The sequence below is a fragment of the Trachurus japonicus genome, chromosome 15, assembly GCF_045865225.1.
Source record: "Trachurus japonicus isolate A0001 chromosome 15, Traja_1.0".
Classification (NCBI taxonomy): Eukaryota; Metazoa; Chordata; class Actinopteri; order Carangiformes; family Carangidae; genus Trachurus; species Trachurus japonicus.
The window spans coordinates 15435971-15454085 of NC_140921.1; the positions used below are offsets into that span (position 1 = coordinate 15435971).

General features: G+C 41.2%; 1 protein-coding gene across 7 annotated transcripts in view; it reads right to left on the reverse strand.

Moving 5' to 3' along the window:
• LOC146973387 (protocadherin-15-like) overlaps positions 1–18115 on the reverse strand; it is a 236431-nt gene that overhangs the window by 181844 nt on the left and 36472 nt on the right. For 4 of the 7 annotated variants that reach the window (XM_085799888.1, XM_085799886.1, XM_085799885.1 and 1 more), the window contains exon 1: positions 6235–6509. The exons of the other annotated variants lie outside the window; for them this stretch is intronic. The gene's annotated coding sequence lies outside the window, so the exon portion shown is untranslated. Of the gene's footprint in view, positions 1–6234; positions 6510–18115 lie in introns of those variants that run through there. 7 annotated transcript variants of the gene reach the window in all.

Consider the following 18115-nt stretch of genomic DNA (forward strand, 5'->3'; position numbering starts at 1 on the left):
AGCTTTTTCATAACAATAATCATAATAATGTTTAATGTAGTAAAATGTATCTCTCTCTCTCTCTCTCTCTCTCTCATACTCACACACACACACACACAGACACACACACATAGGTACCTGCAAACTGGAAATGATGATAAACTGGAAATGATGATAAAGTAAACCCCAGAAAGTTTTTATGATTTTAAGAGGTAAATGAAGCATTCTGGTGTACTCTGAGAAGAATATAATGGGAAGACAACATTCGCTTCAGATAAAAAAAAAAAAAAAAAACACATTTGGTAGGCTACTGACTGAGGTTTCTATCTTTGTAATGGCAAGAATGGCTGGACTGTATGACACTGGTCTAGTGGGGAGCTGTGGCTGGTGAGAAAAAACAAAACTTTTTTTTTTTTCAATCTTTTGACCTGGACCAGCCTTTCAAGGCTCCGTTTCCTCTGCTTCTGCCCTGTTCTCATCTGTATGATGGCTGTAGCTACTGTCAGATATTAATAAATGAAAGGAGGCTCCCATTCCCATTTGGAGGTTGCAGGTATAACACACGCACACATGCACATGCACACACAGTAACGCACGCACGCACACACCTGTTGCTGTCTCCCTCTCCTCTGCTCTCTGGACTGGGCTGCCTGGCTGTTCTTTTGGGCTACCAAGTGTGCATGGGCCTTTTGGACTTAGATTTGAGTTCTCACGGACCGGACGCGTCAGTTCAGTCCGAAAATATGTAGAAATTAATTCGGTCAGGTCGCGCTCCTACTCGGCTTCTCTCTCTCTCTCTCTTTTCTTTTGGCCGGGTTCGGACCAACTTAATTCAGGGTCCGGGTTTCAACACCCGCGGGTCAGACCGGGTTCGGCTTTTAACTTTCAGGCCCGTTCAGGTTGATGCCAGGTGCAGGACTTTAGAGCAGCATGTCAGTGCTGCTGACGCACCGCACCGCAGGTTGCAGAGCGTCAACTCGCGCGGCGCCCTACTGCGCTATGATTGGCTAGAACTCACAGGCTTTGGGCTGTTTGCTTCAGCAGCAGTCCAGTTAACACGGGGACACGCATCCCACACCAATCAGAGAGTTATTAGGCTGTCTTTACACTGCACGGTTCAAGTGGCCCAATTCCGATTTTTTTCTCTCAAGTGGCTCAGATCGGATCTGTAACATGAATGTGTAAACGGGACAAATGCGCATGGAATCGGATATTGTCAGATCAGATTCAGGCCCCCGTTATATGTGGAAATAAATCAGATACAAATCGGATCTCTGCCAATGCGTCTGCAGTCTAAACAGACAGATCGGATCTTCCCTGGCAATGCGTGTCATACGTCATCAATGATAATATTAATTCACGTGCTCACGCGTCTCGCTGAACCTCTGTAGTCCGTGATTGACACGTGGGGCTGACCTGGACTACCGTGGCCAGCTGTGGCCAGCTGTAATCACTGTCACAGGCGTTACAGTGTTTAATAAACTCGCCGTCCCTGTAAATGAGGGAAACCTCAATGACCAACGAGTTAAAATAAAGGTTTAAATAAATAAAAAAATAATTTTTGTGGTGTCCGCGCGTCTGTTTTTTTCCCCCTCACTAGTTCTTGTTTTCATATAGCCACTACAGCAACATTCATTTCTATGCGGATCGATACGAGGGCAAGCGAGGGAGCGCGAGATAAACACCAGATTTCACGTTTTCCTACCGGCAAAAACTGAACCGAGCTGATAAGAAATCAAGAGAGGAAAAACAAACATTGTATACAAATGTGTGAGGCTGTCCCCGTCCTCACGACGTGAGCGACGGAGGATCAAACGGTGGCACAACTGTCACCGTCACCTTCGCTGTCTCATCTCACAGCAGCTCTGCTCCACGCAGCCACTTCACTAACGTTATTTTGTAACGTTCACTTTGTAAGTGACGTGTTGGATATAAACTCTGAACACCAGACTCACCTTTGTTTAAAAATATTCTTATATTATTACGTGACAATTTCCTGAAATCACTAGTTTATTTCCAGCGGGTCGTTTCATGCAAGCACAGCAGGTGTAAATGCAGATTATCAGATCTGGGTCACTTCTGATAGAACATGTAAATAGACCGTCAAAAAAATCGGATATAGGCAACAAATCGGAATTGGGCATCAAGACCTGCAGTGTAAAGACAGCCTTAGAGAGCCTAATACACGACAAGCACCACATTTGTGGCAGCGGTGGGGTGGTGGTGGTGGGGGTGTGTGTGTGGGGGGGTTCGAACGAACCCTCCGATCCCCCTTGGCTACGGGCCAGCTTCCGCTAAAAGCGCTAGCTCTACAAAGTTAATGGTTAGCAGCTAATTAGCCTAAGATAACAGAAACGATCTTTTATATTGTTATCTGGGGAACAATGCTTTCTACCTACAGCTATTTCAGCATCAAATGGCACAGTTTGTATTAATACTAATGTTGTAAGTTTGTTTCTTGTAGTCCCACAAAACTTTTTATAGACAAAAAATCTTAATTAAAAATAAAATAAAACTGAAAATAAACATACCTTAATAATTTGAGGTTCAGTTGTTACAGCATCGGTCTTTTTTTTTTATTTTAGATTTTTATTTTATTTATTTAAACAAATGCATTTACAAATTAGTCAGGCAAATATTATATCTGTCCAAAATTAAACAAGAGCAGACATCATGTTTCAGAGATAATTATTAAGAATAACATCACATATCAAATATAGAAGGGAAGAGAAAATGTAAATAAAAACATACATTAAATCATCAAGGATTAAAACAATTGATACGCTACATTAGTCAGATCATTTCATTTTTTATTTTTCATTTTACAGCATCGGTATGTGTTATCATTACAGTATTAGCTCTCAAACAAATCCCGTAAAATCCCGCGAGACTATGACGCTTAATGGTCTTGAACATTAGCTAATATTGGCTAATATCACACACACTTCCGGAGTGGGGCCCAGCAAAATGACACACACTTCCGGAAGTGTGTGTGTGGCTGCAGTTGCATCCCCCAAGCTCCAGGGGGCCAGTGAGCACACACACTTCACACACACGTTTCCACTTTTTGTCACCTTGTGGGCCAAGTGAGAAAAAAGCATGAGGAGCATCAGGGAAGGCTCCTGAGCCACGTTAAAGCACTAAACGGTGTGGGGCCCAGCAAAATGGCCCCACGAGAATTCATGGCCCCATACTGTTGGTGGGCTACAGGTGGTATGGCCCCACCAAGTAATAAATGCGAGAGCACACACACACACACACACACACACACACACACACACACACACACACACACACACACACACATCTGCCTGGTGTGAGTGCATGTAATGAAGAGGTAAAGACTATGCAAACTGCTCACCCAAAGTGATGGGAGCATGAGGTGGCTTGAGCTGTGTCATTGTTGACTGCAGAGCGTTGTATTTCAATACTGAAAGATAATGCTGAGGTGGAACAAGACAGGAAGTCATCCAGTTCTCTAACAAGCTGCTCCACCTGCTTGGTCTACTTCAGACCAGCAACAAAGTGAGCTGATTAGTCTTTTCAAACTTCCACCTATATGTGCCACACCCCACAGGCCTTCCTCTCCATCCTTTGGTGTGAACAAGGCACTCCATTACTTCTAAGAGTAATTCTCCGCTGCCTAATTTATCCCCTCTGGTCCACTTTTTTTCTTTACAGTCTTTTTAGTTCACCTTATTAATACTTAAAGAGAGGATGCCTTGAGCCGCCCATCTTCCATCATGCCAGTAAAAATGGTATGTATCTTTTACTAGTCCTGAAGCTTATACCAGTGGTAAAAACCTCACATTAATCAAGCTGCAACTACCAAATCCGCAGTGCAGAAGTACTGTACCATCATATGTACTGTATTTCTTCTAACAGCCTGAAGAAATACTAAAAAAAAAAAGTTCAGGACTTTAATGTCAGTTCCGCATCGTCTAGTACTTTTCTTGGTGGCCATTTTGAAAATGGCTGCAGATACATTCCTTCAGAGATTATAGCTAAAATGCTACAGATAGGGTAGATAGGTTTTTCTATCAAGGCTTTAAATGAATTTGTCTGGGGTATTTGTGTGATTGATTTATCATCAAACATCACTGAAAAGGTGCAAAGAAGAAATTCTTCAAGCAAAAATGCCAAATATTCTTTAAATCTGGCCTCATTAATTTGAGAATATGACTTTTCATGATCATAAATTGAATCTGTGTATTTTGGACTGACAGTTGTATGCATCACATTGGGCTTTTTCTCACATTAAAAAACAATGATCAGAACAGCTACAATCTTGTAGTATACCCTATGTCTATAAAGATCCACTTCATGGTTCAGTGCATGTTCCAGAAATTCAACTGAGAAACTGTTTGGAGGTGAAATATGAGACCCAACCGTTTCATAATGTGCTAAAGACTGCAATGTCTTTTAGATTAAATAGAAACAGGTTATATAATTGCTTTTTACCTCTGAGGGAGAATTGTGTGCAATGGTGGGTTTTTATACCTACAATGTCTATGATCTCATACAGACACTGCACACTTTCATAACATTATAGTGCTTCTAAATGCTAGGATACAAGAAAACCATACACACAATGGTGATGCACATATGTAAGCATATGGTGCAGGAGCCATTTGAAGCCAACTGTCTAATATCCAGGGACAGGTGTGTAATTACAAACTATCAGCACAGTGTTGCCTGTTAGTTTATAATGAAGCTTTGAGACAACCTGGGATTAAATGTTAACGCATCAACTCATCTCTGTTCTTTTTTCCTTCACTGATGTTGACAGCTACAGGGGCCACTTGGGATAAAACAATGCGCAGCAGTTACATTGAAGTAGATTGGCAGGACAATCTTAACCCAGACTTTTATTCCTCCTTTGTTACAATAGCAAATGGATGACACTGTCCTCACAGGAAACATTACTTGTCCTCATATTGCACCAACAGCACGGACGCCACTCATAACATCAATAATGAGGTCCATTTCGGTTAAGTGTCACTGTTAGACAAGCCACTAGACCTGACGCACCTAACTGGAGCACAGCTGCCGTTAATGTTATTAACTACTTACCACTAATGACATTAATTAATGAAGACCCTTTGGGCTGATACTTGTAAGATTTTTCTGTTGGCAGGAGGTGATGTCCCAAGAGAACCCATACTGTCACAGTCAAATTAACTTACATTATTGCTCTGCAGCTGCTTGTGGCACAGTGCTCATACCATGAGGAACATTACATTGTAGGATATAGGTGACTTTATTATCATAAGCCTCTCAGACACATGCAGGGGTCCCAGATGCCAAATGAACCGCTTCCAAGACTCTGGCTCACTGTGCTGATCAGGTTAATGAGTGCTGTACAGTAGGGTACAGGCAGCCACCAGGAGACAAAGGCTTCCATTTTAAAAAGGTGAAGAGATTCTTTAATTATCTAGGCTTTTAAAGAGGGGGTTTCTAAAGAAAGTGCACATTTCAGGAGCAAATCAGCCTTGTAACATCTCTTTAATGTGCTGCTGAGAGCCTGTGAGAAGCGGAGTGCCAGTCAATGAAGTTTTAAGGGGGCATGCATTACCTCCTGCTGCGCCGTACCGCTCACACTCGCGAGGGAAGTTATTGCATGCCAATCGTGCTCTCGATAAAGTGCTGTAGTTGATATGCAGAAGAGGGTGGGATACAAAGTCAACTAATAAGAAATGCAGCCAGTCGGCGGACATAATCATTAAGATTTCCTCACTACATAAAATAATTCTGTCGATTTAAATACATACAAACTAAAAGCGTATATGTGAGATATTACAGAAACAGCCGCAGTCAGCGTTTGCCCCTTGCGAGGTCTGACAAACCCATAACTACATTTTATACAGTCAGCCACATGCATTAATGGGATCTCATCCTCAGATAATCCAAAGTGAACGCTGATGCGCTCAGTCAGTGTTTGAAAACTTCTCCCTCCAGAGATTAGCAGCCCAGATCAGGGCAGAGTTGAGGTAAAACACTGCGCCTTGCCAACGGATTACTCATTTCACGGCGGGGAATCGACATGATACGGTGGAAATATTGGCAATGCAAGAATCCTTCTGCAAGCTCCAGTTCCGCGGTCAAAGATACAATTACTCAGTGACAACGCTGATAGAAGAGGAAGCGTGTGTGTGTCGGGAGGGGGGACACAACGCGTGCGTTAACACATGTGGCGAGTAATGTGCGTAAAATGCATCCACAGTCGTCCAGAGAACTCAGGAGAAAATGTCTTACCATATTTTGGCTCCAGAAGTACTCAACAGAAATCCTTTTAGACAGGCGGCGGAGCCACAGATACCGGCTGGCAGGGGCAGCTACAGCCTTCCTCACACGGGCACATCGGCACTCTGCTGCCCCGGTGTCTTTAGCCCGACACAGCGAGAGGCAGCAACACTTCACCGGAGGGCTGTATCCTAGGTCCAATGCGAGCAAACTGCAGGGAGCAGCCCCGTTCAAGTCTCCCTTCCTGTCTCTCCCTCTCTCGCTCTCTTCCTGTCTGTCTCTCTCTCCGCGGCCATGACGTGCAAAGCAGGTAATCTTATTACACCGGTCAGTAAAGGTGAGCCGGATAAAGCTCCGTGGCCCCTCCTCCAACCTCATATCTGCTTGATATGCACCTGACCAACATCCCCCTCCCCCCTCCTCCAAAGACAGATGGATCACATTCAACAGGATGGCATTCCTGTGGTTTAACAGAAAGGAAAAGAGTCACCCAAAAACCTGCTAGTGAAGGTCAAACAAATCCATAACTTATTACAGCATGAGGGCTGCAATGTGTAGTGTGTGACTGAAGGTCAACAAAAGCCATTAATGTCAGTTGTCAATTATTTCAGAGTCAAATCCATTAGTCTGCTTTGTGTGTAACAATTGGTGTGCAGCTGAGAAATAATACCAGTGAAGGCAGTTAGCTATGATTCACTTGTCACTTTGCAACAATCGCTGGCCTTTTCTTCCCTCCAGCTCAACCAACAACAAAAAGCCTCCCATCAATATACTCTAATTAGCTGCAGTGCTGAATAAGTCCCCACTAAAGGTTGCAGGGAATATTCAATACAACAACTTCTATACAACAGACACAGTTTGGGGTCTGAATCACAAAAGACATGTTAACTGTGTGAAAAAAAAATCAAACATTTCCTCTGACAGCATTTGAAGCAGCAGGTGTAATTTAGCCGTATATGAACTTGCCAGTATCTATTTCAACAAAAGCAGACACCAGCAGAGGAATTCATAATAACCTCAAATTACATTTAAAAAAGGAAATATCACAACATTCCAAAAATTCTGAACATTGAAATGAAATGGAAATTGAACTGACACTTTTTAATTCACACATCATCAAAGTCGTATTATAAATTACAAACTGAGCTGATCAGATTGATGGTTTAAATATACAGCAGAGTGCACAGTCAACTTTAGATACAGTAATGCTATGTTCAAACTAATAAAGCAAGACAATAGCAAGAAAGTATTTCCTGTCCCAAGGGTTTTCTGTAATTATTTTGAACTTATCCTGTATTCATTTGTAAAAACATGTACTGAAAAGAGATGCAGGCTGGATCTGCTGTGACAGGAAGCTTAAAAAAGTGGAGTTGGACAGTTTGTCTCATTGATGAACAAAATGCTCAAGTTCATGGGCATTTTTCAGCCAATTAGCAGCACTTTAGAGGGATAATCTGAGAAATGTAGAAAGAAAACTACCATGAGTGATGAAAGGCAGTAGAGATGGTAGATAAGAAATGAGTAGTGTGAATGAAAGTGTATCTGAGGGGTGAATAACATAGACAAAAAAAGGTTGAGAGCCGTGCTCTAAATAATACTAGGCATGTATAATTCAGAGGGGAATGGATGTTCATTCCTGGCCTTTGGGAACAGTAAGAATCTACACACAAAGGTCCGCTTACTGACATTTGGAGCTTTAAACTGTCTCAGTCTTCACTGAAAGAATGTGCTCAGATTCTTTTCATTATGTATAATTCAGGACCATGCTTATTAGAGAATGTACGATAGTTTATTTGAGCCTGGCAGCGTTAGCAATTACCTTTTTTCGGAGGAAAGTAGTCTTGTTTTTGTTATTTTACTGTAATTACTTTGCAATTTTGAAGACCTGCAGCACATTTAAATTATACAGTATCTCACACACATTAGCGGACAAGACAGGACAAGCTGGATATTTAGTCTGGCCATCTTTCATGGAAATGCCAAATTAAAATTTGTGTAAAAATAGACTTCTGCCTGGCATGCATTGGCCCTGGATGAGCATGAAGAGCTAATCCAGGTTAAGTCATCACTACCTCCACTTGGCCTAGCTTGTTTTTGGTATGAGGAAGGCTTTGAGCAAAGGCTCTCTAATAATCAGCCCCTGCCATGGCGCTAATTCTCCCTCTCATCTCGTCTCTGTTGCTGCAGAGAAAACAAGGGGCCAGGGTTCAGGCAGGAGTGAAGACTCTCCACAGAGAAGGGTGATTAAGGGATACGCAGCTCTTGGGGGAAAAAAGGCTCCTCTCACTGCCCAAAAAGTAGACTTCTTAGTCAGACATTGCCAGCTGACATCTTACATATCCAGGTGTCATGTGCATATGGATGATGCCCTTTAAGGGGTTATGTAAATATCTACTTGTATGTGTTTGAGCTCATATGTCACTTGGAATAGAGAAAGGAACTGGTGAGGAAAAAAAGCACAACACTCACTGCAGCAACTTGTCTAATCAGGTCTTGTAACCAGCAATTAACAGGCCTTTCACTCTGGCTTATTCCATTATTCATAGTATCACTCTTCAAATATCTGCAGTTTGTGTACCTAGCCTAATGATGTTTAGAAGAGAGTATAGAAACAGACCTTTTTATATTATAAATGACTGGCTTCTGCAGCCTGAGTCAGATCTAAGTCAAGTATAATGCAGCTTTAACTTCCATAGCTTTCTTCAAGTTTACTTTGAGGTGTCATGTATTCTTCTGAGGACGCTCCGAGTTGTATCAGTGTTTATGCCTATTTTTTCCCATAAAACCAGGGAAGCCAGAGGGTTCCTTTATGAATGATCTACTTGACTTATTCAGCTGAGGGTTCAGTCACTGAGCAGGCAAGTCATTTTCAGGGGAAATTGTTGCTATTAGTGATGGTGCATTAACACAACACCATCAGTCATTCTTAAAAGCGCATGAAACTGATTTTGCAGACAGCAATGCTTTAATTGTTCTCAGTGAATACCATCTTTTCTCCCATCCTTTTATTTATTTATTTATTTTGGTGTGAAAGCTGCACTGTTTATCTGCTGAATTTTGCAGACACTTTAACACTTTAAAGTGGTTTGCGGGTCATTACAAAGTTTGAATATGGGTTGTTTTCAATTTTCAATTATTAGACTAGAATATTCGCTGTTAGGGTAATTTGTTGTGCAGCATCTGTAGCATACTTTAGCACCATCAGTTTATTCCGACAAAATGTAAGATTGTTATTTGAGGAGTCAACAGGTGGTGTGTTCCTTTGATTTATTGATTTAAGACTTGTTTCTAAAAGAGCATGGCCATACTTCGATGAGCAGAAAATAAACAATTTCTACGGATATTTTTTGTTTAGTTTTTATTTTTATTTCTGCTACTACTTTGGCTCTATATTGCCAACAAGTGGTGCAAGAATCCCAGTGAGAAAGTAAAAGTCAAGAGTAAGAAAACAGTGGCACTAAAAACATGCTTCATCTTGAATATTGTTCTCAACTTGGGTCGAATTGAACAATTCTTCTTGTTGAAGTGTCATTTCCCTGGACTGTGCATATGCACTCAGCTGTTCAGTCCCAAAATACTCTGCATGTGAACTCCCTGTAGACAAACCAATTGGAAACTGAGCACACAAATAGAAGTACACACATAGACACATTTCACAGGCTCTCAGGCTGCAAAACAGCTGAAAGGCTCACATCTTCACACGACAATTGAATAGCAATTTCATAAATAAGTGTTGGATCATTTCTTGTGTAATTTTAGAGGTTCAAGTTGCCAATATAATGTCATTATCAAAAGAATAAGATGTGTCATTTCCCTCTCTCTACTGTCTTTGTACTATCTACTGCACCAAGTAGCAGGGGCTCAAATTTAATGACAAGGCAGCTTCCAGATGTGCTAATGTGTGACGTGTGTGTGATGTGTTAAGGAAATCAGGGGTTTCTTTGCTTTTTGAGCACAGCTCGGCCCGTTGACACATTCCCTCTCTTCATCTCCCAGTGCATTTCCTGGAGGCACATGAACTGGACTTCATAATGCAAAAACAAAACAAAAAAGCACCTCTCCTGCATTCACTCAGAGGGCACCCACACAAGTTTATAGACAGGAAACTACCTCCATATTTTCAGGTCTGTGCACAAAGCCAACAACATCCACAGAAATTAAATACTGTGAATACTTGAAAAGGTGAGTTTGTGTGTGAGGCTGTTATCATGCGGGCAGAAGGCAGCCTCCCACACAGGCTGGAGAATTTGGTGCTGTCCATGGTGCTGAAAGAGAGCCCACTCACACAAGGACAAAAACACACTGTGCTCTCGCGGGCAAACTTTCTGCCACAAGTCTTCACTTAGCACATTGTGTCTCTTACAACTTCTTTTTTATGAATAATGCTAATGTGTCAAAGAAAAGTGTGAGAATATCCATGGAGTTCACTTTTTAAGTCAATAGTTGTAGTTGTCAAGCCATTTAAACAATCGGGAGAGCTTAGTCCAGATAGCAAAACTGCCAAAGGTGGGGTCAGATAGCTTCCATGGCTGAGTGAGCCACCTTTTTTAAAAAGGAAAACAACAACAACACACACACACACACACACACTTCTCCTTAGGGCGCTTGTTTCTGTGTCTTCAACTTTGGCTTATTCTGACTGCAGGCTTTACACCAGCCCCCACCCGACCCACTATAAAAATTGAAATTGGCTCTGTGCAAATGGAATTGCCGAAGGGTGTCTGAGTCGAATAAGTGTCAAGGGACATTCATAGTTTGGCACTGACAGCTTGTGTGATATTGAGAGGTCAGAGGAACTGAGACAGTGGCCAAGCAAGAGGGAGAGAGGGATAGAATGAGTGAGGGAGGTCAGAGAAAGCCAGGGTGTGTGTGTGTGTGTGTGTGTGTGTGTGTGTGTGTGTGTGTGTGTGTGTGTGTCAGAAAGGGAGAGAGGGGGAGGGAGGTCATTGAGAAACAAGTGACTGAGAGAAAAGAAATTAAAGAGACATGGAAAATAGGTGAGCCTTGCAAATCAGCCAGAGATAATGGGAGTGCCAAAACATCAATACAGGTAATTTTGTCATATTGTACCTTGCCAAGTCTAATAAACACTCAGGTATATGAGAATAAGTGGCAGAGGAAGCTGATCTGGCTACTTTTAGAAAACAAGAGTTAATAGTAAGTCAGTTAAAAGGTTAGAGATCTCTATCAGACTGAATTCATAAGTAAGTTATTCAGCTGATATTCTCACAAAAAAAAAAGTGGGGGTTAAGGCCAGAGCAACGCAGCTGACTCACCAGTTTGTCACAGAATATCCACGGGCTTAAGTCTGCGCAGAGGGTGGATTTAAAAATAACTGTGACTAGTTTGTTCAAAACACCATGTTGTGGTGTTTCCCTGCTCCTTATTGAGATAGGAAATATGCAAGAATGTGAATTTGAATCCGAGAGCTAATCTGACAATGTCCTATTCAATTGAGTTGAAAGTGCATAATTATGCAAAATATCTAACTGCTCCCAGCTTTGTGCCACTGCGCAAGTATTTATAGTACAGACCTGGAGTCAATTTATATTTTATTGCTGTCTGAGTTTTCTGCATAAGAAATCCTCCCTGGTGTGAAAAGGTTTGTGGTGTGGTAAATCCTTCAGTGGTGCAACTGTATGGATAGTCATGTACAGGTGCATCGGGTCAATCATCACAATCAAACAAAAACAAGAGCAAAACTCCTTAAACACATGCAGCCGTGTCCACAGCTTTGCATTGCTGCGTGTGTTCAGAATTTAAGCCTGAAAAATCTGTTTCTGGTCCATCACTAACATACAATTAACACAATCCAGCACAAATGGAGCTATATTAATATTTACATGACGTTTCTGCTATTTTTGTGTTGATTTCCATTAACTCCTTAATGAAATATGTGTATCTTAAGTAGCTAAATGCAGCACTGGGTTCACCAGTAGGTCACTGGGGATCCCTGGTGGTGGAATGCAAACTCAAGGTTGAGTCCTGACTGCAGTGGCCCAAGTTCCAGTCAAACCTAAGGCCCTTTATTCTATTTGATCCTATAGCTCTCCCCCTGATTTTCATTCTCATCTCTCTTTCATAATTAAGGCCAAACCTGCCCAAATAAAAGTGGAAAGTTGTCAAATATGTAAATAAAAGTATTTAAAGTATTTAAAAAAACAAGACAAATGAGTAAAAAAACAGAGTTTATAGGAAATTAGGGGTTTGTGGCCAGTTCTCGTTGAGCCAAGTAACCACGTGAAATATTATTTACCTAAAAACACTGTTTATAGCAAGTCAAGGGAAAGTTGTAACAAATAAACTTGATGCTGCCGTCGACAATGAAAAGAGCTGCATGTCATTTCAGTATCACTTTCTTGGTAATTCATTCTGTCTGTTGCCCTACAGCTGTGTGACAGCAGATACTCAGGAGACGATGATGTCTTTGGGCTGCTCACATGGGCATAGAAGCCAAAGGGGTTTGATAATTGGAACAAGAGGGGGACCAGAGCGCAAGCACCAAATCTGTTACTGGGAATCCCAGAGGCTATAGAGACCTACACTGAGGGTTGTAATGAAAATGATCCCTCTCACTGTTTTTTTTTTTTTTTTGATTCCCCTCCTGCCTTTTCTTCTCCTCTTCACAGGGCACCATGGCAACCTTAGGGAGAGAGCTCTTTTGACAGCTACCACAGGTTATTACTTTTACAACCAGGGGCAACCAGACCTCTAGAGAGTCCATTAGCACTTAGAAGAGCAGTTGACTTCTCAACTGACTAGCAGAGACTTTAAACTTTCAAAACTGGACAGACTTGAATCAAATGCTTATCATCCATCAAAACTTGACAGTGTGTGCAAACTAAGATCAATTAAGTGCCAAAGTGAGTGCTCTGGGTGGACACTGATTGGTGTCAGAGTTTGTGCACAGAGGCAGGATTGCATCTTTTATCACTCAGTGCAAATCAATACATACCCAAAGCAAGATAGTGAAGATGCATTGTTGTCCCAGGGAGTTATATAAGATAAAGGCTTGGCCAAAATCTTTGCAAAAACATATTTTTTTGCCCCTTGGATAACAATAATTTTACAATTGTTTTCCAAGGAAAGGTTTTAATGTTCACTCCTTTTTTTGAATGAAAGGCTTAAAAGAACTTTAAGAATGTGTCTGAATATTTCCCTTTCTAACTCTCTCACACTACTCCTCCTCTAATGCTAAGAGTCCTGTTCTCCCTTGATATATCTCTCTCTCTCTTCCTCTCTTTTGAATTGTCACTCCTTGTGTCTGGCACCACAGATAAGATGCAGTAGGATAAAGGACGTAGATGCTATCAGGAGATAAGACTGAGACGAGGCTGGGATAAAGAAGTAGCAGCAGGTAGAGAGAGGATGGGGTAAAGAACAAAAACAATAAAACCTCCTGTCACTGAACAATGCCCTTGACCTGTGTGCTTTGTATGATAACAGCTACTGTACAGCTGCCTCACTGCTAGTGTTCCTATGGAACAAAGAAAAATGTCCCTGACAAATCAAAAGAAACTCCAGATTACCTGAATTCAGCAAAATGCACTCATCTTACACTGTTCTCTACGTAGACATTATTGGGCCATTTTATTTCCACCCGGCAGCATAATAGCTGTGCTTTACAGAAGCTCACACCTCAACGACAATCAGTCTGTCATTTCCTCCTGCAAACACCTCTTATGGCTCCTGTAGGTTCATTTCTTTGCTCACATCTTTGTGGTTTTCTGTGTGCATCTACAGTATGTGTGTATGTGGCTGCATGTGTGTGAAGAATAATATGTAATTTCATACAAATGCCTCTCACACAGCCGATCAGACAGAAGTGATGTGACAGAGATTGACGGAGGAGGAGTTGGCCCATTTTCAACAACTCCATGACTGCAACATCTAGAATACACAGGAGGCAGAACAAGACCAGAAACAGACAGCTGTCAGATGAACAGCAAATGAAATGCAGTTGAATTTGGCCCTAATCATAGCTTTGGGTTTAGTGGCAAGGACTCCATTTTATTATTTGTCAGATACTGTCCCTCTTCAATATGCCCTTTTGCCACTGACACAACAACTGACTGACGAGTCCAAAAAGCAAAAATTGGGCTACCTCTCTCTCAGCATGATGTGAAACTATACTGTATGTTCCCCTCATTCAAACACAATAGCTTGAAATCTTTTGTGCATTAACAGAAAACATGTTTGGTTAACTTGAAAATAAATAAGTGACCGGAATACACAAAGCTGTCGGTGTCACTTAATGAGATAGTTTGTCTGCCAGCAATGCAGTGCAATGAAGAGACTCAGTCACATCAAACATCAAAATGGGGATAAAATGTGATCTCAGTGACTTTGGCTATGTCATGATTGTCGAGTTGAGGATTTGTGAAATTAGAGATCTCCTGGGATTTTTCTAGGCATGGAGCCAAAAACAAAAAACATCAAAGAGATGCAGTTCTGCAGACGTAGAGGCCTTGTTGATGAGAGGTCGGAGGAGAAACATCAGACTACTTGGAATCGACAGAAGGGCTAAGGTACAGTAATGCTGATAACTTGTGATGAGCAAAAGAACAACTGGAAAAGGCACATGTCAAACGTTTAGGTTGCAGCGTGCACAGGCTTAACGAAACTGGAAGAATGTTAAAGTGGCCTGTTCATATGAATCTGTATTTCTACTGCGACTGGTCAGAATTTGCCCTCGACGGCATGAATCCATGGAACCAAACTGCCATGTGTCAACAGTCCAAGCTGATGCTGGCGATGTAATGCTATAGGGAATGTTTCCTTGGCACATTTTGGGTCCCTTAAGACCAATCAATCATGGTCTGAATGTCACAGGCCAGCTCTGTATTGCTGCTGACCATGTGCATCAGTTTATGACCTCAATTTACCATCTTCTAATGGCAACTCCCAGTGTGATGATGCAACATGTCACAAAGCAAAAAGTCATCTCACACCAACAATGAGTTTCGTGTACTTCAATCCTTAGTCACCAGATCTGAATCCACCTTTTGGATGCAGTTCAATGGGTCAATCGCAGCATGAGTGTGCAGCTGACAAAACCATAAAAATTATTTGGATGTGATCACATCAAAGTGGAGCACAATCTCAAAAGGGATGTCTTTGTGAAATCTATGTCAAACAGAATTGAGACTGTTTTGTTAAATTTTGCATGCAGAAAACTTGCACACGAACAATCAGCAACAAGGCCAAATATTGCTGTATTTGTTTAGCAATGGGCTGAGCTTTGGCAGCAATGAGGATGTACTTTTCATGCTTCATGGTGTAAGAAAGACAAAATGTTTGAATTCACCAATAATGGAAAGGTTCACAGGAGAACATCATTTTCTTCCCCTTGATTTCAAACTGTCATTTGATGGACAGATTTTACTAGTCAAACAATCATTTCTCATTACAAAGTAAATGTTTCCCTTTGCATGAAATTTGGTTTTTGGTGTTCAAATGATAGAAACAAAAAATTTAACTTTCAGCGTGGTTTTGTACAAATATCTTTCACATATTCTTGATCAGCAGTGACAACTCTGAGCAAACCTTTAGAAGTTAAAACTCAAGGGAAAGAGTCAAACTCACTCACTTTTAAAACTCACACAAACTGTTGCTGGGAGAATTCAAGGGATAGATCAACACACCTGACAATGAATGTGTTACTGGCCTCTTTCCACACTTCACATCATCATCAAAGCACCACTGAACACACTGGCATGGCTGACCTGCACTGCAAAAACATGGGCAAAAAGGCATTATACCAGATTCCTTCAAGCTGTGAGCTCTGCACACACCCACTTAAACAGTATGTTTCCTGAACCTTTTCAAAACCGACTTGCAGGTACTTGCAAGGAGCTGTAGGTCAACACAGGACAGGTGTGAGAAAGGAAAGACACACAAACAAACCAACCAGCCAGCTGTCAGACACCCATTCTCCCCCAATTGCTATTGTGTTGTACCTACTGGAAACATCCAAATGAAACTGGAGATGAGTGAGACAACAGTCATAACCATGCTGCAGTTTTTAACATCCCATTAAAGGAATGCGAGGCAGAGGAAACCGTGCACTGATTACTGTTTTGTCAAGGAGATGCATTCGGGGCTTGGGTGAGGAGGGAGATTATATTAGTGTTACAGTAAAGCTGCAGACAAGCGTTGAATTGGATTGTCTCTCAAAGGCGCACTTTTCTCTCTCTCCTATTCTGATAGAAATCCCATGAAGAGGCTGGGTAGGTTTTGAAAGACAACAATGACAATTGTGATTTACAATGAGATAAACAGGATAAAGCCAGACTCTTCAGTTCAGCTGTGGCTCTGACATAAACATTTCCTTTATTATGCATCCTATGGGGGACATGTTACTCCATCGATTAAGACCACTGAGCTGAAGTCAATAAGGCAATCTCAGCTATGATTTCACTTATTTATACAGCCCTGGTCAAAATTATTGGCACGCCTGAATTCAAAATACATAATTCAGGATATTTTCAGAAATAAATGCAAATGAGCCACATTTTGTACAACCAGAATATTTAGAAAAATATCCAAGGTTACTGAGAAAAAAGATAAGATGGACTGTTTTAAAGCAGCAACGAGTCCTCCTGATCTAAAATAGAAAATAAATCCCATTGAAAACCTTTGCCCAGAGATAAAATCTGTCATTGAAAAATATACACCAAGGCTTAAAATGCATAGTAAAGGAGGAGCACCAAAAAACTACCTAGATAGCTACAAAAAGCATTTAGCATTCATTGTTGTCAGAGTGAAGAGTGCCAATAATTGTGCCCGTTTCTATGTCCATTTTGTTCCGTGTTACAATTAAGCAAGATTTTTTTTTTTCTATTTTTGTTGAGCTAAATAAAGTAACTTTTCAACATATTTTGCATAAATAAATTGGTTCATTTACATTTATTTCTTTATATATTCAGAGTTTTTATGCACTTGAAAACTTGTCAATCATGACCAGGCCTGTTCAAGCTGTGATCTTGAGCCATGTCTGCAGCACCGTCTAAGCCTGATGTCTGTGCTTGTGCTTGAGTGACCATGCTATCTACAAGTATTGCCACCTGAACCCCATCAGCTCCGTCTCCACTCGCCTTTACGCTCCAACCACTTGCTCAGCGTATATCGTCTATGCTGTGGTACATGCCCCACATCCTGCACCGCTGCCTCTTTATTTATCCCATCTCTCTTCTCCCTCCTCCTTGTTCTTCAGTTCACACACAGACTCTGAACCTGTCACTCACTATGTGGATTGCAAATCTGGGTGCACAGTCCCTGTGTTTGTGTGTATTTAAGTTACTAGGTGTGTTACTTTCAGAAGTGGTTGAAAAAAGCTAAATTTAAAACCAGTTTTTATCCTATTTACACAACAAAGAAAGAGAGAGGGGAAGAGAGAGACAGAGGAGAGTGACAGAGAGAGATATTCAAGCCATCGACATCACTGAGAAAATGTGAAAAGCTGAATTAATTACTGTAGAAAACAAGGACTTTCCAGAATGCAACTATCAGCTGAAACTCCAGTCCAGTGTGAAAAAGTCATTTTTTCTATCAATAATTACATCAATGTCATATTCAGAAAGGCACCTTCCAGCAGCAATAGATTTGTGCTTTACTGAAGCAGCGTTTTTGTTAAATCAGCTGATTTTTAAATGTGTCGCTTCGGTTCCTCTCTAGCATGGATAACAATTTGGTGCCAAGGTGTTTGGTTGAGTCTTAACAGCTGAACTGTTTGTTGCTGCGAGTGTCTCTATCTTAGCATTTAAGGTAAGGTTAGGCCTTAATAATTCCTAATAACATTAAAAAAAATCGTATTCTACATACAATCCAAGATGGCCCTTGGTAAAGTGACTATCTAAGGGTTGGTCAACACTGATGGGGGAACCTATGAAAT